General features: G+C 42.3%; 1 long non-coding RNA gene across 1 annotated transcript in view; it reads left to right on the plus strand.

The window, feature by feature from the left end:
* The first annotated feature begins 12,295 nt into the window (after nucleotides 1-12,295).
* LOC128140161 (uncharacterized) overlaps nucleotides 12,296-15,310 on the plus strand; it is a 33,194-nt gene continuing 30,179 nt past the window's right edge. Inside the window, exon 1 of the long non-coding RNA XR_008234640.1 lies at nucleotides 12,296-12,377. This is a non-coding gene — a long non-coding RNA (uncharacterized LOC128140161). The remainder of the gene's footprint in view (nucleotides 12,378-15,310) is intronic.

Genomic DNA, 15,310 nt, shown 5'->3' on the forward strand with positions numbered 1-15,310 from the left:
GTAAAATCTAAATAAGCTCAGGAATTTTAAAGGCATTATCAGATGTCAAGCATTCTATACTTAACTGACCTCAAATCCTTTATAAAACTTAGACCAGCAATGTGTCCCAAACAGTAAAATATATCCCAATATTTAATTAAGCCTGGAATTAGGCTGTGGCGAAGACCATGGTGAGGCAGGCTGTCCCCCTGCAGCCCAGGGAGGTCCACAGTGGAGCAGATACCCACCTGCAGCCCGGAGAGGACCCCACGCCGGAGCAGGGGGATGCCGGAAGGAGGCTGTGACCCTGTGGGAAGCCCGCGCTGGAGCAGGCTCCTGGCAGGACCTGTGGCCCCATGGAGAGAGGAGCCCACACTGGAGCAGGTTTGCTGGCAGGACTTGTGACCCCACAGGGGACTCACGCTGGAGCAGTCTGTGCCTGAAGGACTGCAGCCCATGGGAGGGACCCACGCGGGAGCAGTTTGTGAAGAACTGCAGCCCATGGGAAGGATTCATGCTGGAGAAGTTTGTGGAGGACTGCCTCCTGTGGGAGGGACCCCATGGTGGAGCAGTGGAAGAGTGAGGAGTCCTCCCCCTGAGGAGGAAGGAATGGCAGAGACATGTGAGGAACCAACCACAAGCCCCATTCCCCATCTCCCTGTGCCACCAGGGAGGAGGAGGTAGAGAAAATCGGGAGTGGAGTTGAGCCTGGGAAGAAGGGAGAGGTGGGGGGAAGGTGTTTTTAAGATTTGTCTTTCTTTCTCATTACCCTACTCTGATTTCATTGGTTATAAATGAAACTAATTTCACAAGGTTGGGTCTGTTTTGCCTGTGACGGTAATTGGTGAGTGATCTCTCCCTGTCCTCATCTCAACCGACGAGCTTTTCATTATATGTTCTCTCCCCTGTCCAGTTGAGGAGGGAGAGTGATAGAGCGGCTTTGGTGGGCACCAGGAGCGCCCACCACATTACATCAACCCACCACAATGATGATCAGGAGAGGGGCCGTGATACTTCTATGGTAAAGGTGAAAGAAAGAATGTTTGGCTGAAAGTCAACAGCATTGGCCAAGCAAAGAGAATTACTTTTTTACATCTTTCCTTCTGTAATTGAGTTTGGGCTTGTAATGTCATCTAACCACTTCTGACAACCTGCCAAAATGGGGATGGCAAGGTCTTATAATAAGTTGCTACAGAAATCATCCTTCATCTACTCAGTTCAACGCCACAGCAACTTTCAGTGTGCACAATATACCCTTCTTATTTTTCCTAAACAGCTGAGATAGACTTGATTGTTTCCACAAATAAATAAATAAATAAACAAACAAGCCAAGAAAAAAACACAGTTTTTTCAAACCACAAATAGGTATGTAATTGAAAGCTACGGGCAAGCCGCTGCCTATGAACTTCAATATTGCCTTCATGTGTTAAGAGAGCACAAAACACCTAGGAATCCTGTTATTCGTGTTACAACATGCCATAGGCTACCCAAATAAAAGAAGTCCTGGCTGGAGAACTGTTTGGAATTACCATCCAGTAATCAAGTAATTACAGTGTCTACTATAGAGGCAACCTCCAGAAGCAACTCTTAGCAGTAAGCATCTCAAAATTCTCTCAGTCAGGCTCCAGTCCAAAGCATGGAAGTAGGGCTGATTTTTCTTGTTTGTTCTGTTTGTTGTTCACTGGTAAGGGAAAGGAAATGCATCCATTTTCATCCCTGATTTTGATACTGTTGCTCATCCAGTACAACCCCATCTACAGGAAACTACAATGATGAGAAGAAACACCTTCCAGTGACTTGGATTATTCTTGTCAGACTGGATAAATTTTGCATAAGCAAAATGCTTCTTTCAATCCAGAAGTCTTATTTAAAAGAGCTTTTTTACACTTTCTACCATGATTCTTGAAGCTGAATATTTTCATTACTATTTTGTCTCATACCAGAGAACTTTCCTAGTTGCTACTCATCATTCCATGCCTATTCTTTGCTTGAAGTTTTTAAATAAGCCTGCTCACTGATACACAGACTTGCAACTTCAAGATGCTGGAAAAATAGGTTGTGGCACAGGGCACATGCTACAATCCTGATTTTTTAAGGATCATCATCCCCAAAGATACCTGTTGTTTGCTAGACTTCTTGAAATTATACACAGTTCAAATTAGATTATCATAATACAAATAAACTGGTCTATTTATAATTCCTGAAATAAACAACACAGTTATGAAACTTGTAAGAGATTAAGGTGAGAACATTTATTTACACAATGACTACGTATGTATATGTCTTTGTTCCTCCCTCTGTAGTTATTCAATCAGCTATGGACGCTAACTCAAAAACTGTGATTAGGGACTTTTTATCATCCTGCTTGCCTCTCAGTTTCCATTCATAGCTAGCTGTTACAGCCTTTTTTTCCCCTTGAATCCTCTCATTCTCTGCTCTGTACTCACTTTGTGTTTATTAACTCAAGCAAGAGGAGAACGACTGCTTCTCTCACAGACAAATGAAAGATATTTTCCATGTCTGTTGATTCACTGCATAAATTGTAGCATGAAATGTACCTTTCAGCTGAAACTTTTATTTTATACTCACCTGTATTTTGGGCATTAACACAGTGAAAGGGACAGAACAGTTGCCTCACAGGGTGACACTGAAAAGGTTCAGACTCTTCAATGTATGAATGAGAAGGCTGAGGGGATTTTGAGGCTGATAAAATCATGAGTGCATTGGAAAAGAAAGTGCAGAATTATTACCAAATTTCAATAAAACTACTAAGCAATTGGTTTAAAACAGATAACAGCAAGTTTTTCTTAAAGCAGTGAGTAGGTTTGGATTAGCAACTGGTTGCCCCAGGAAATAGTAGAAGCAGATAGTACTATCGGGTTTGAAAAATATAAGACAAATTCACGCACAATAGGTCCATTAAAAAGTACTGAATGGAATAGGTAGCTACCCTAATTCAACAATTGTGGATCCTGTGGTGCCACAAGGAGAACACTGCTCTGTTCACGTTGTTTAAACCAGATGAGAATGAAAGTCATTTATTGATTTACTAATGATATGTAATTAACCAGCAATCACTGAACTATACAGTCAAGATCAATCACAGCAATACAACAGATAAACCACAACACTAGGTACCTACAAAATGCATTTACATTCCTTACCTCAGACACTAGGACTTGCTAGAAGTTTCTACTTCTCTTTAGCACAAGAGGCAGCTGATTAAAGAAAATTCACAGCTGAATGTTCTAACTTGATTCTTTAAATTTTTTGTATTGAGGAATCTGCACTGTCATAAGCAGTTTTTCATCTTGGCATACCAAAAGGGCGTATCAAAGCTTAGGAATCCATCTAAAAATCAGTAATGTTTTGAGTTCTGTTTTAGGTTGGGCATTCAGCTTTTTTTATCATGATGCATCTTTAAAACTGTAAGTGATCAATAGTTAAGATAGATACACTTAATTAAAATTATCTCAATGAAGAGCCTTAAATGAACATTTAGCTTAGAAAGTCTAAGCCATTAAAGGCCTTAAAAAGGTAAAGCAATTCTACATGGTAACTGAAACTATTTATCTCCAGGTTGCAGGAAAAATATATGCAAGAGCTAATGCATATGGCATGAATTGAAAAGTTCCACAACTTCAAAGATATTGATCCCATCTTCTGAAATTTATTTTTCTTTGTCTGTGTGAATATATCAAAATTTTCATTTATAATTTACAGCACTAGCTGCTTTGTTTTATGCATGATATCAAAATGCAGCAAGACAGAAAATTGTGTCAGCTTTTGTATCCCAAAACCAAATAACTAAATTCTCAGATTTTATAAAACAAAAATACACCAAAATGAGCCTTAAACCGTGGAACAAAACTAGGAACTGCAAAAGGAAATACGTGTTAGAAAATTTTGATCAGCTGAGAAAGCAACTGCATTGTGGTGTGATGAAAATTAGAACTCACAGAAAACAATGTGTCTCTGATTTCAAATCTACTAAAATCAATGGCATTGCTCCCAATGAAATCCATCAGCTTATGGCAGGGGTATATAATGAAACAACCTTCTAGGTGTAAAGAAGCACTAAATCCCAAACTCCTGCATAAGGCTTCTGATCAGATTTCATTTTTATGATTGATAGTGCAAGTGAGAAAATGACTATTTCCTAACAGTACCAATACAGAAAGAATATAAATTCTCGTTTGCATTTTCACATTTTTAATGAATGAAATATGTTTCATAACTGTTACAAAAATTTATGTTTACACTAAAAGAGCCCATTAGCTTGGAGAAAAGATGCATAAATTGAGAACTTGCTCTACAGGCAGCTCTTCCCAAGCTTTCCTAGACTTGCTACAGATTATAACCTCATTATAAAGATACGTCAGTCCTGCAAGTCTTTCTGTTTCAGCCACTTGCAAATAATAAAAAGCTGTAAAACTGCTATTGTCACTTGATATTTAATTATTTATTTGGCCAACTCACCTTCCCTTCCCTTCCCTCTATACAATTTTTGCACTAGATACAGCCAAAAGAGTTATTTTAAAGGAAAATGAGTCTGCCCATAACACAGTGGTTACGAAAGAGCACATATGTTTAGTTCGGTCTGTTTCAAAGCGTCATTTACCCTCCAAAACTAATGTACCTCCCAAGCCTAGGTAGTTGCTGGGTTTTGGACATTTCACTAGAGCTGGAGCTTCTCATAAATTTAGAGCTAAGAAATGTCAAAATTGCTTTAAGGTAGTCAGAAACATTCAGTTTTTTCAGCTTAGCCTGATCTGCTTATTTCATATATTAATTGCAACTTTATGCAGAAGCCCCAAACCTGAAAATGCTTAAAAATTTGTATTATTATGCATAACTGACTATCTTGAAGTTAATGGGACTGTGATTTCCAAACATTAGGTGGCCGCATATATTAATATACTATTTTTCTTTATGATTTTTTAAAATATAAATTTTTCAAATAAACCAGACTTTCAAAGCAAACAAACAAGAACTTCCTAACAGCATGTAACCCAGGTTCCAAACAAATTTCCTATCTTGAATATGTAATTGGAAAAACAGATATAAGCGGTTGACATCAGATATAAAATATTAATTACAGATACTCATATATTTATATGCTATCCTTTGATAGAAAGTAAAAGTTTCAAAGTGAAGTAATCAGAGGGAAGTAAATTCAAAGTAAAGATACCCTTTAACAATTATATCACAAAACAGATATTTAACTGCATGTATGATCCCATACTACCTTCCACAGTAACTTTGCTCTATTTAGCTTATATCACTGATGATACTTTCTGGGTTTTTTCTCCCTTCCCTGCTGCAGGTGTATCTGCAGGTCTTGTTACTCCAGCTTACTGAAACTTTGCTGTAAGGACAGCATCATAAGATTCCTCAGAGCAACCATCTCATTCCTATCTGCTCCCTTGTACTGTGAACAGCTTCAGTCCTTCTCACAACTTCCTTGGGCCTCATGTCTCATTCTAGCTTACTTAACTCTGTGTAGAGTGGATGTCCAGAACTATATCAAAGTGAATACGTATTTTAGTTTTGCCCATCGCTTGTCCTTATCAGTCCACTTTGCCCAAGACTTACCTGAACACTCTAATCTAAAGCTACTAGAATAGCTGTCCTTTTTTAAAATCATCTAGAAATGAATTAAAAAAATCCCTCCTTCTATGAATGTCTAGAATTTCACTCCCTCCAAAAGTCAAGTCTGTCCTGTGTTCAAGAGGAATCTGATTTTTTTCTATATAAATCTTTTGGTTTATGGTTAATGGAAATTCAAATGTTGAAGGTTTTCTATCTTATGGCTTTGCTAGACTACAAAAAGGAATCTAGCATCTCTGAAACAAGAATTTGGCTTCTTAATGGTACAGGCAGTAACTGCTTCAAGGTCCCAGAAAACTTTGAAATCCTGTCATTAAAAATAGAAGAAGTAGATCTGACTTCTTGTTTTTCTTTTATATAGCACGGTGTAGATCTTTTTAATACATGCACGCCTACTACCAATTTTATTTTCTTAATGTCAGAGCCTGAATGATGTTGAAGTTTGATTGTGAGAAGTTGGATTTACATTAAAATATTGGATCTTTAAATGTCAGTGGTACACGTACATGTATGTATTTATTATTTGTTGTAACATACAGGTTGAAAGCATGTAATTCCAAGACTTTGATGATTACATTGAATTAGACCATATTTTCTGAATATTAATTTCATTTTGAAATACAAGCTGCTATAAACAGAGAAGTACTTTATCCTTTTGTTAATTTATAGTTTTGCTTATAGTGGACTGTCTATTGAATAAGCCTATATAAGTTGCTCCTCTAGCAGTGGGGAGAAGTGGTGTCAGACTGGACTGGGTAACAGTGAGGGTCATTGCAGGAGTCGGTCAGAAAATCAGCATTGTCTCAACATTGTCATCAGGAACATGAACAGTACATTTTCTGACAACGGCCTGTTTGGAGCGCAGTGACCGATCCCAAGAACGGAACGCGCGGTACAAGGCTCCTGGAAGGTACCTGGCTAGAGCCGTTAGAGATAACCGCATAGCTACTGTCAAAAAGGATGGATTGCAACTGTTGCCATAACATCGATGAAGAAATCATGAACTTTAGACGAACTTTGCTTCATTATAATACTAAAACACACCTCCTGGTCGAAGGCTACCCGCCTCCAAGACTTACCACGCCTCGGATACTGACCCTGCGCCTGTGTGATAGCCTCGCTCGAGAAGGGCGGAGACTCCTGAGGCAGAGGTGGAGCAAGGTGTGTTACTAAGCATAAAAGATGACTTCTGAACAAGGGAAATTTGAAGCTTCCCCACCAAGGACCACAACGATCGACGACGCAGCATTAGCTGGACCCGGGACCGTTAGGACGTCTTGAGATCAGCGGTGGTAGCTATAACTTCTCTTTCTCCTCTCTCTAAACTTAACTTTACTTTTCTCCTTTCTTTCACCCATCTCTAACTATTGCGTGCCTCTTCACAGGCAATACAATAAAGTTTTACTGTGTGATTATTGCTATCCCCTTTGGTGTTGGTCACCCTAATTTTGCACTTTTGAGATTGTAGCAAATGAACCATCACGAGTCCACCGAGTGGACCGTGACAGTCATGCAAAGGAGCAAGCTTTTCTCCCATCAGCCCAGCTGAAGTTCACATTCTTTAAAGAACTGGTAACTACGGAGTACTGGGAGTTGTTCCTAGAAAAATAAGGGTTCAAAGAAATGAAGACCAAGAAGGCCAGAGCAAGAAAATAAAGGAGCAAAAAGGAAGACAGACCCAGCTGAAAGCCCCTAAAAAGCTGCAATTCATTACAGTTCATGAAAAAGATCTAAGCAAAACCTTGACACCTATGTGGAAAGAACTCAACTGAGTGGTAAGGAGACTTGTGAAGAGTAACCATTTTCTTGAGTATTGTCAGACTTGAAGATAGAGATGTCTTAAATGGTTTGTAACTACACCTGGATAAAAGGGCAAGCTGCCAAACCATCATTAGGAAGTTGAAAAAGTATGGAATACCTATGAAAGGTAAAACTCCTAAAGGATGGAGAGTTTCATATGGAGCTACAAATACTGGGAAAAGACCTCAGAAAAAAACTGTGACTAATCTTAAATTAATGAGTCAGATATGTAATACGGAACAATAAAGTATGATCACAGATCATGCTGCTATTGACTCAAAGATCCAAATCCACAAAGAATCGTGGAAGGTACAGACTTGGGAAAAGCTACCAGACTATGCAAGGCTGAAGTCACCCAGGTCAGAAAGTAAATGCTTGGACACTGTGTTACTGTGCTTATACTGATCCACAAGAGAAGAAAAGGCACAAATAAATAAGTCAAAATACTCTGCAAAGGAAAGTGGGAAAAAAAAAATCAAATAAAAAGAAGATCATGATATATTGAAACGTTGCACAAATGCAAGCAGGACACATGTTTGGAAAGCACTGTAACTGCTGCAAAAAATATACCTACTTTGAAAGGACCTGATAACCAGGGGCAGTAGAAAGAAAGGTGACTCATTCTGATGCATTACAAGGGAAAAAATGATTGAGAGAAATGCTCTGTAGATTGTCAGCAAAAGCAAAAACAAAGGAATGGACATTTCTTTGGAAACCGTAGAAGTCATATACAAACATTTGGACACTGGTGCCCAGGCAAATACTGCCTCTGAAGATTCTGCAAAAATGTGAGAAAGAAACCACAATACACAGGGGAAAGCTGATTTAAATTGTGAATATATAATATTTAACTAATTCCTATTAAAAAAAAAAAGTATGATCTTGAAAGTTAAGAATAAAATGGAATTAGTTAGGTTTGTTATAGCTGAACGGAAAGAGTCAACACTGAATTTTAAAACAAGCTAAGCCTTATGTTTACTTCAGAGGATCCTTGTTTCACAGGGGAGTAGAAAACAGAAAAGGAGAGCCTGTGGCCACAAATGAATATAAAGATAGAAAAAAAAATGCAACCCCCCCCAAACTTCTAAAAAATCAGATTTAGATAAATGGAAGAACTATACTGATACTGTTGGTGTATGGACATTTCTGTCCTCTCCTGTATGAGGGGAACTTGTTTTTCCCAAAGTGGGAGATGGTGATCAGCAAATGGGTAATGCTCAGGAGATTGATGGCTGGCAAGCTATGAGAAACTGCATCTCCCTCTGCAGCTACCTGTCCCATAGACAGTGATTTATTGCAGAGGGAGAGAGAGTGAGGAAAAACATACAGGAGTAGGAACTGGGTGCTTTGGCACCCTGCCGAAATCAAGTGTCTATCTGCGACCATGTGTGGGGATCCCAGAGTCCAGGCACTTTCCCTTCACTGCTCCAGCCCCTAGAGAGAGTCTTCCCAGAGAAAGCAGAGGAAACGTTAGCTCCAGGACCAGCCTCCCCAGCCTGAGCTCACAGAGCTGGTCTTGGAGGACTCACCTCTCTGCTGATCTGCAGACTTAGCATTAAACAGGCATTTCCAAAGGAAAGCAAATACCGACATTAAGCAAGAAAGCAAATGCCTTCTTGCACAAAACCAGATGTTTTTCCCCTGGGTAACAGTGGCACATACCGCTCCAGTGACATGTATTTTGAGGAATACGTTTTCCCTGCTATTTCCCTTAGGCTAGCTGGTGGTCCTGCTGCTGAACATTGCTGTCAGAGTATCTTGCCCAATGCTCATTTTGGCTGAAATCTGAGTCTCTTCAAGACAGATTCAGAACATGAATAAAATCTGTCCTGTGGAAAGAGTAAAATGACACGTGTCATGTTACAACTGGCTCATCACACATGCTCAGCTGCTCACATAGCAGAGAACCTGTCTTGACTGACGTGGCCCTTGTGACAAAAAGCTGAAAAGCGCACTTGTTAAAAAGGTTTCCAAGCCAGCAGGTGAACTTAAATAGCAATTTCTTATATTTATTTTATGATCTTATGATTTAAAACGTTATTTCAGGACTTTGGATATGTCAGAGGGCTCAGCTTTCTCAGTCTAGGCAAATATTGTGGTAATCAGACTGGTCAGGTCTTTCCACTCAGGAATTTCAAAGGAATGACAAGTACAAATCCAACTTCAGGGAGAGGAAGGATGCAGGCGTGAGAAGCAGAGCAGGAAAAAGAGAGCATAAATCTTTTTTTCCTACTGTTGCACAGGAAGGGCAGAGAAGAGGGGCTTCTTCATAAGGTGGGTTTCTAAAAACACCAAGGAGACCACTGCAAAATAGCAGTAACTTCCTCATCATATGGACTAGAGGGACAATGCTTTTGCATGCAAAGGGCCTAAAATATTTTGTTTAGGCTTCAGCTGCAGGATGATATACATGCAAGGAAGGGTCAGTGGATTTGGTCAAGACATCAGACAGGGCTGCACCTGTGAAAATTGCCCCTCAGGTGCTTGCAATGAGGGCTCTCACCTGGATACCCCAGGAAAGCGGCCGGGATGCCTATAAGTAGCTTCCCGGGAGACAGGGAAGGCTTTTTCGGTTATGCTGCGGTGTGGTGTGGGAGAGCTGAGAGGTGCTGGAAGGGTTCCCGACGCGCTCAGGCTTAGCGCTTCAGAGGAACGGGCAGACACAGGTACTGGGCAGCAGACCGGGCGGATTGGTGTGAGGAGACGCTTTGCAGCGCCGAGATGCTGTGTCGCTTTGCGGGGGGCGGCTGTGTACCTGAGGGTCCCTGTGTGTCCCGGTGTCCCAGTGAGGGGGTCCGGGGGTGCCCTGCTCTCCCCGCGCAGCACCGCCACATCTCCCAGCGGCTGGCGCAGCCCCTCTGCTGTGAGGTGGGGGCGCGCGGCGTTTCCCGCCGCTGCTGGCCCGCGAGCCGCTCGTGCGCAGCTACTTGAAAGCCGCGCTCGCGCCCGCGCAGCTACGCCGGCGTTAAGCGAGAAGGAGCCCCCCGGGTGAAGTGAGCACCTGCGGCTAGGGCGCGCTTTGCGGGGTTCGGTAGTAACCTTTGGAGCAGTCCTGAGGCAGAGCTGATGCAGGGGAGGTGTACCGGGTAGGGACTGCGCAGTTACCATCATTTCAGGGGAATTGAGGGGGGAAAAGCTGAGGTAACTTAGAAGGGACACAGGTGATGTTTTGGGGGAAAAGCTGAGGTAACTTGGAGGTCACAAAAAGCATTTTTGAGGGAAAAGCTGAGGTAACTTAGAAGGGAGAGAGGTGATGTTTTGAGGGAAAAGTGGAGGTAATTTGGAGAGGACAGGTGATTTGGGGGGGAAGCTGATCTAACTTGGGGAGAGAGCTGATGTTTTGGGGGAAAAGCTGAGGTAACTTGGAGGTGACAAACCAAGCATTTTTGAGGGAAAAGCTGCAGCAACTTGGAGGGGACAGGTGATTCTTGGGGGGGAAAGCTGAGGTAACTTGGGGAGAGAGCTGATGTTTTTGGGGAAAAGCTGAGGTAACTTGGGGGGGACAGGTGTTGCTTTGAGGGCAAAAGCTGAGGTGACTTGCAGGTGACAAAAAGCATTTTTGAGAGAAAAGCTGAGGTAACTTAGAAGGGAGAGAGGTTATGTTTTGTGGGAAAAGCTGAGGTAACTTGGAGGGGACAGGTGATTTTGGGGTAAGCTGAGGTAACTTGGAGGTGGCAAAATGAGCATGTTTGAGGGAAAAGCTGAGGTAACTTGGGGGTGAGAGGTTTTGCTTTGAGGGGAAAAGCTGAGGTGACTTGGAGGGGACAGGTGATTTTTTGGGGGGGCAAAGCTGAGGTAACATGGATGCGAAAAAATGAGCATTTTTGAGGGAAAAGCTGAGGTAACTTGGGGGGGAGAGGTGTTGCTTTGAGGGGAAAGCTGAGGTGACTTGGATTTGACAAAATGAGCATTTTTGAGAGAACAGCTCAGGTAACCTGGGGGGAAAGGTGGTTTTTTGGGGGGAAAGCTGAGGTAACTTGGATGTGACAAATTGAGTATTTGTGAGGGAAAAGCTGAGCTCATTTGGAGGGGACAGGTGATTTTTTGGGGGAAAGCTGGTGTAACTTAGAAGGGAGAGAGCTGATGTTTTGGGGGAAAATCTGAGGTAACTTGGGGAGGAGAGGTGTTGCTTTGAGGGGAAAAGCTGAGGTGACTTGGAGGTGACAAAAAGCTTTTTTGAGAGAAAAGCTGAGGTATCTTAGAAGGGAGAGAGGTGATGTTTTGGGGGGAAAGCTGAGGTAACTTGGAATAAAATGATATTTTTGAGGGAAAAGCTGTGGAAATTTAGAGGGCTTAGTTGTGACAGAGAAAATCTGAGGTACTTGTGAGAAAATGAGCCTTTTTAGGGGGAGGAAATAGGAAGTAACAGGAGAGAGTGAGCAGGTTTTAGGAAAAGTCTGAAGTACTGTATAGGGATAGAGGATATGCTTTGGAGGGGAAATGTGAGGTAAATTAGAGGGGGGGAGAGTTTTCAAAGATGTGTTATCTCAGAGGGTACAGGGTAAGTATTTTGGAGAGAAAGCATTAGGTTTCTTAAAGGGGTAATCAGCATTTTGGAGGAGAGAGTTTGAGATAACTGAGGGGACTGACAATGCATTGGGAAAGAGTGCTGTCACTGATGAGAGTAGTTTTGAGGTTACTTAGGACAGGGTGAGCATTTTAAGGGTGAAATCCGAGGTACATTAGGGAATACATTAGAAGTGATGTTGCAAGATATGGAAAGGATGAAGCTTTAAGGAGGATATGCTGAACAAGTTGTCTGTGTGAGGATGTTCTGGCTCTAGGCATTAAAGTGCAGGAGGGATGAACAGAGGGTCATACAGTGGGATTTTAATGGGGAAACAAAAAAAGAATCTTTGTAGGGATTGGCTGAATTTAACAAAGCTATGGTATTTTACTTAATTTACAGTTCTGAAGCCCAGGTTCAAGAGAAAATCATGTACACATTGTCTACAGAAGGAGGCAGAAAAGAATCACCAGAACTCCTGGTGAGTTGAGCAAGATATTTTCATACAGTGAAGGGGTTAAGGGGTACGGAGTGAGAGTGACACTGGGGAAAAAACAGATGAGGAGGATGCCAGGATGGAAAATTACACTTGAGCCAGAAGAGGAGTGGAGGGCTGAGGAGAGGGCAGGAGTAAAGTGCCCTGGGCAAAGGGACCACTCTGCCCTCAGGGCTGGGGTCACTGAAGAGTACCACTGTCACCCTTGGTGCCCTGGCTTGCTTTGCACTGGGTGACCTCCCTGTCAGGGTTTGGGTCTTTGCTTGTGTTGGCCTTTTGTTGTGTTGTTCCTTTGGCTGCCTGGGGAGACTGACAACCCTGTAAGGAGGGTCACTGAGAGTCACCATCTCTGCACACAAGGGGGAAATGGAACTTTCTGGACCCCAAGCCCACCCTGTAAGCAGGGGAGGGCCATTTGCCTGCCCCCCTCCTTCTCTGGCCACAGTGGTGGCATCTTTCTGCCTGCTGGCAGCCTGGCCAGTGTGACCCCCTGTAGCTGATCTTTGCCCACCTGTGAAGCCCTGTGGTGTGTTGAGTGCTCTGGCCTCTATGCTGCCTGGGAGGCAGGTCTGAGGCTCTCCTTTCCAGCTTGTGGCTAGGGCTTGGTCCCCAGAGGTTGGCTGCATAGAGCTCTCTTTCTTCTCTAGAAAGTCATGTTTGCCCCCGTCCTTGTCTATGTCTTTGTCCCTGTGGGGTGAATGAGTGGGTTTGTCCTTTAGGCCTCCTAAACTTACTGCAGCTTAGCTTGAACTTCCCAGGAGAGCAAGAAGGGCTCTGTCCGGCAACAGGGGGGTCCCCTCTCAGACAGTGAGTGGAGGGAGAGTCCAGGCTTGCCCCTTTTTTCTCTGGATGAAGTGAAGCCACTTGGTAGTAGTGCAGGCAAGGTGACCTGCCTGTAGTCAGGGCCAGGGTCCCCGTCTGTGTGGCCACCTGTCCTGCTCGGAAGCTGCCAGTGTGACAGCCCCATATTTGGGATGTATCCACTGACCCAGAAGAGTTACTGATGGGTAGTCAGTACAATGCATTTTCAGACAATGTTCCATGTGTAGCAGCACTCCTACTCCACTTGGCTGTAGCTCCTGCCAATCAAATTGCATTGCACATGTTATTTTACCCTTGCAACAACTGCTGCAGTTCTTGCAGTGGTGAGGAGTTGTGTGTTTGACTAAGGGCTACCACGTGGAAGCTCAAGGATCATGGTTTTTTTTGTCCCCAAACTCCTGTCTGCAGTCCTGATCGGGGTTTGGTGACATTGCAGTATGACAGAGGAGGTTCTGTGGTAGGCAGGAGTCTGGTGGTACTGCAGTGTCTCTGGAGGGGAGGGGGAGCAGGGAGGTTTTCCAGTTCAAGTTTGGTGCTATTGCACTCTGCTAGGCATGAATTTGAAGTCAGGATGGGGGTCTGCAGGTGTGTTTGGCTCTGTGGGGCTGAAGGCAGGGGAGTTGGAAGCTGGACAGGGGCTCACAGCCCTGTGGGGCTGAAATGGGGGTTTGGGCTGTGGGCAGGGTGGGGACAGCCCCATGGGGGGCTTAAATTGGGTTCCATGTCATGGGACCAGGAGGAAATGTTATGGATTTCCCCATGCAAGATGCTATTGCAGGTGTTTTCAAGCTAATACAGAGTGCATTCTTGGGAATGGAGACAGGATGTTTAAAAGCTGATTGACAAAGAGTATAGAGTCTAGAATAATTCCATTTTTACCTCTGAAATTGAGATCAGCATCTACTAAACATTAACCAACACCACCTGAGTTGTAATTAGAAATTTCAGTTTCTGAATTTAGTCAGAACTTCAACAGGGAAAAGAGAAGTGAAAACTGAAATAAAAGGAAGAGGATGTTAATGAAACTTGAACACAAAAGTTTATGTGAATGAAGGCCTTTTGTGAGCTCAGACTGCTATACTTGTGTATTTAGTTGTTGCTTTTATATATCACATGCAACTTGTTACAGGAGGCAGTTGCAGCTTATTACCTTGAAAGGGATTTAGTGATGCAACTTGCAAAGGTAATGACTTGGGTGTACTTTGGAAATACAGGACTTTACACATCTACAACAATGATGAGACAGCAGCAGCTGTGGCAGAGAATGAAGTACTTCTTCAAAAGTCAATATGAGTATCAAAATATATACCATACCTAGCTTCATATATAATGGTTAAAACAGTTTATAAAGTTGAATGTGATTTAGCACTATAAAATATGTTGTGTAGTTTTCAATTTGTAAAAAAGGGAGATGTGAGTGTTTGGCTTTTAAAAGCTTATATAACTTTGATACTGGCAAACATTATTGACTGAGTAAGATAAGAAATATAGGTGCCCATGTAAACTATGTAACATAACCTTTTTATACAGTTATGATTAATTTTTTCTCCTATCTTGGCTATAATCACTTTCTTTAAGGATCTCATGTGCTACACCACACACTCTAAGAGGAATTCAATAATGCCAATTCACTCTTTCTTCACTGAATGAAAACCAAAGATGGAGTTAATTTCCCTCACTTGTGACTTGTCTCATGATCCTTCAAAGATGTGAGGGCAGCTGATGTATCTGTCTACACTGGACCTATAGAAGACAAGTGGTTTTCAAGAGCAGGTGCTGCAAGTGTAGAGTGATATGCTAGCTTGGCTGAAATGGCATCAGACTTGCATGTCTAGGAAACTGAATATCACTACATCCTAACTAAAAATGCTTCCCTGTTACTCTTCTATCACTAATAAACAAAACACAAAAAAAAGAAAGCCTACTCTTTTCTACAATTATAATAATCCTCTCAGTTTTCTTTATGTTCTGTTTTCATCTTGGGCCTTCTAAAATAAGGCTGAAAATGAACTTTCAGTTGTAAGGAAAGGAAAAAAAAAAGATCTGGTGCTGATCATTGAAAACCACTGGATCATTTAATAACAACTCAAACTGTG

The sequence above is a fragment of the Harpia harpyja genome, chromosome 1 (assembly GCF_026419915.1).
Source record: "Harpia harpyja isolate bHarHar1 chromosome 1, bHarHar1 primary haplotype, whole genome shotgun sequence".
Lineage (NCBI taxonomy): Eukaryota > Metazoa > Chordata > Aves > Accipitriformes > Accipitridae > Harpia > Harpia harpyja.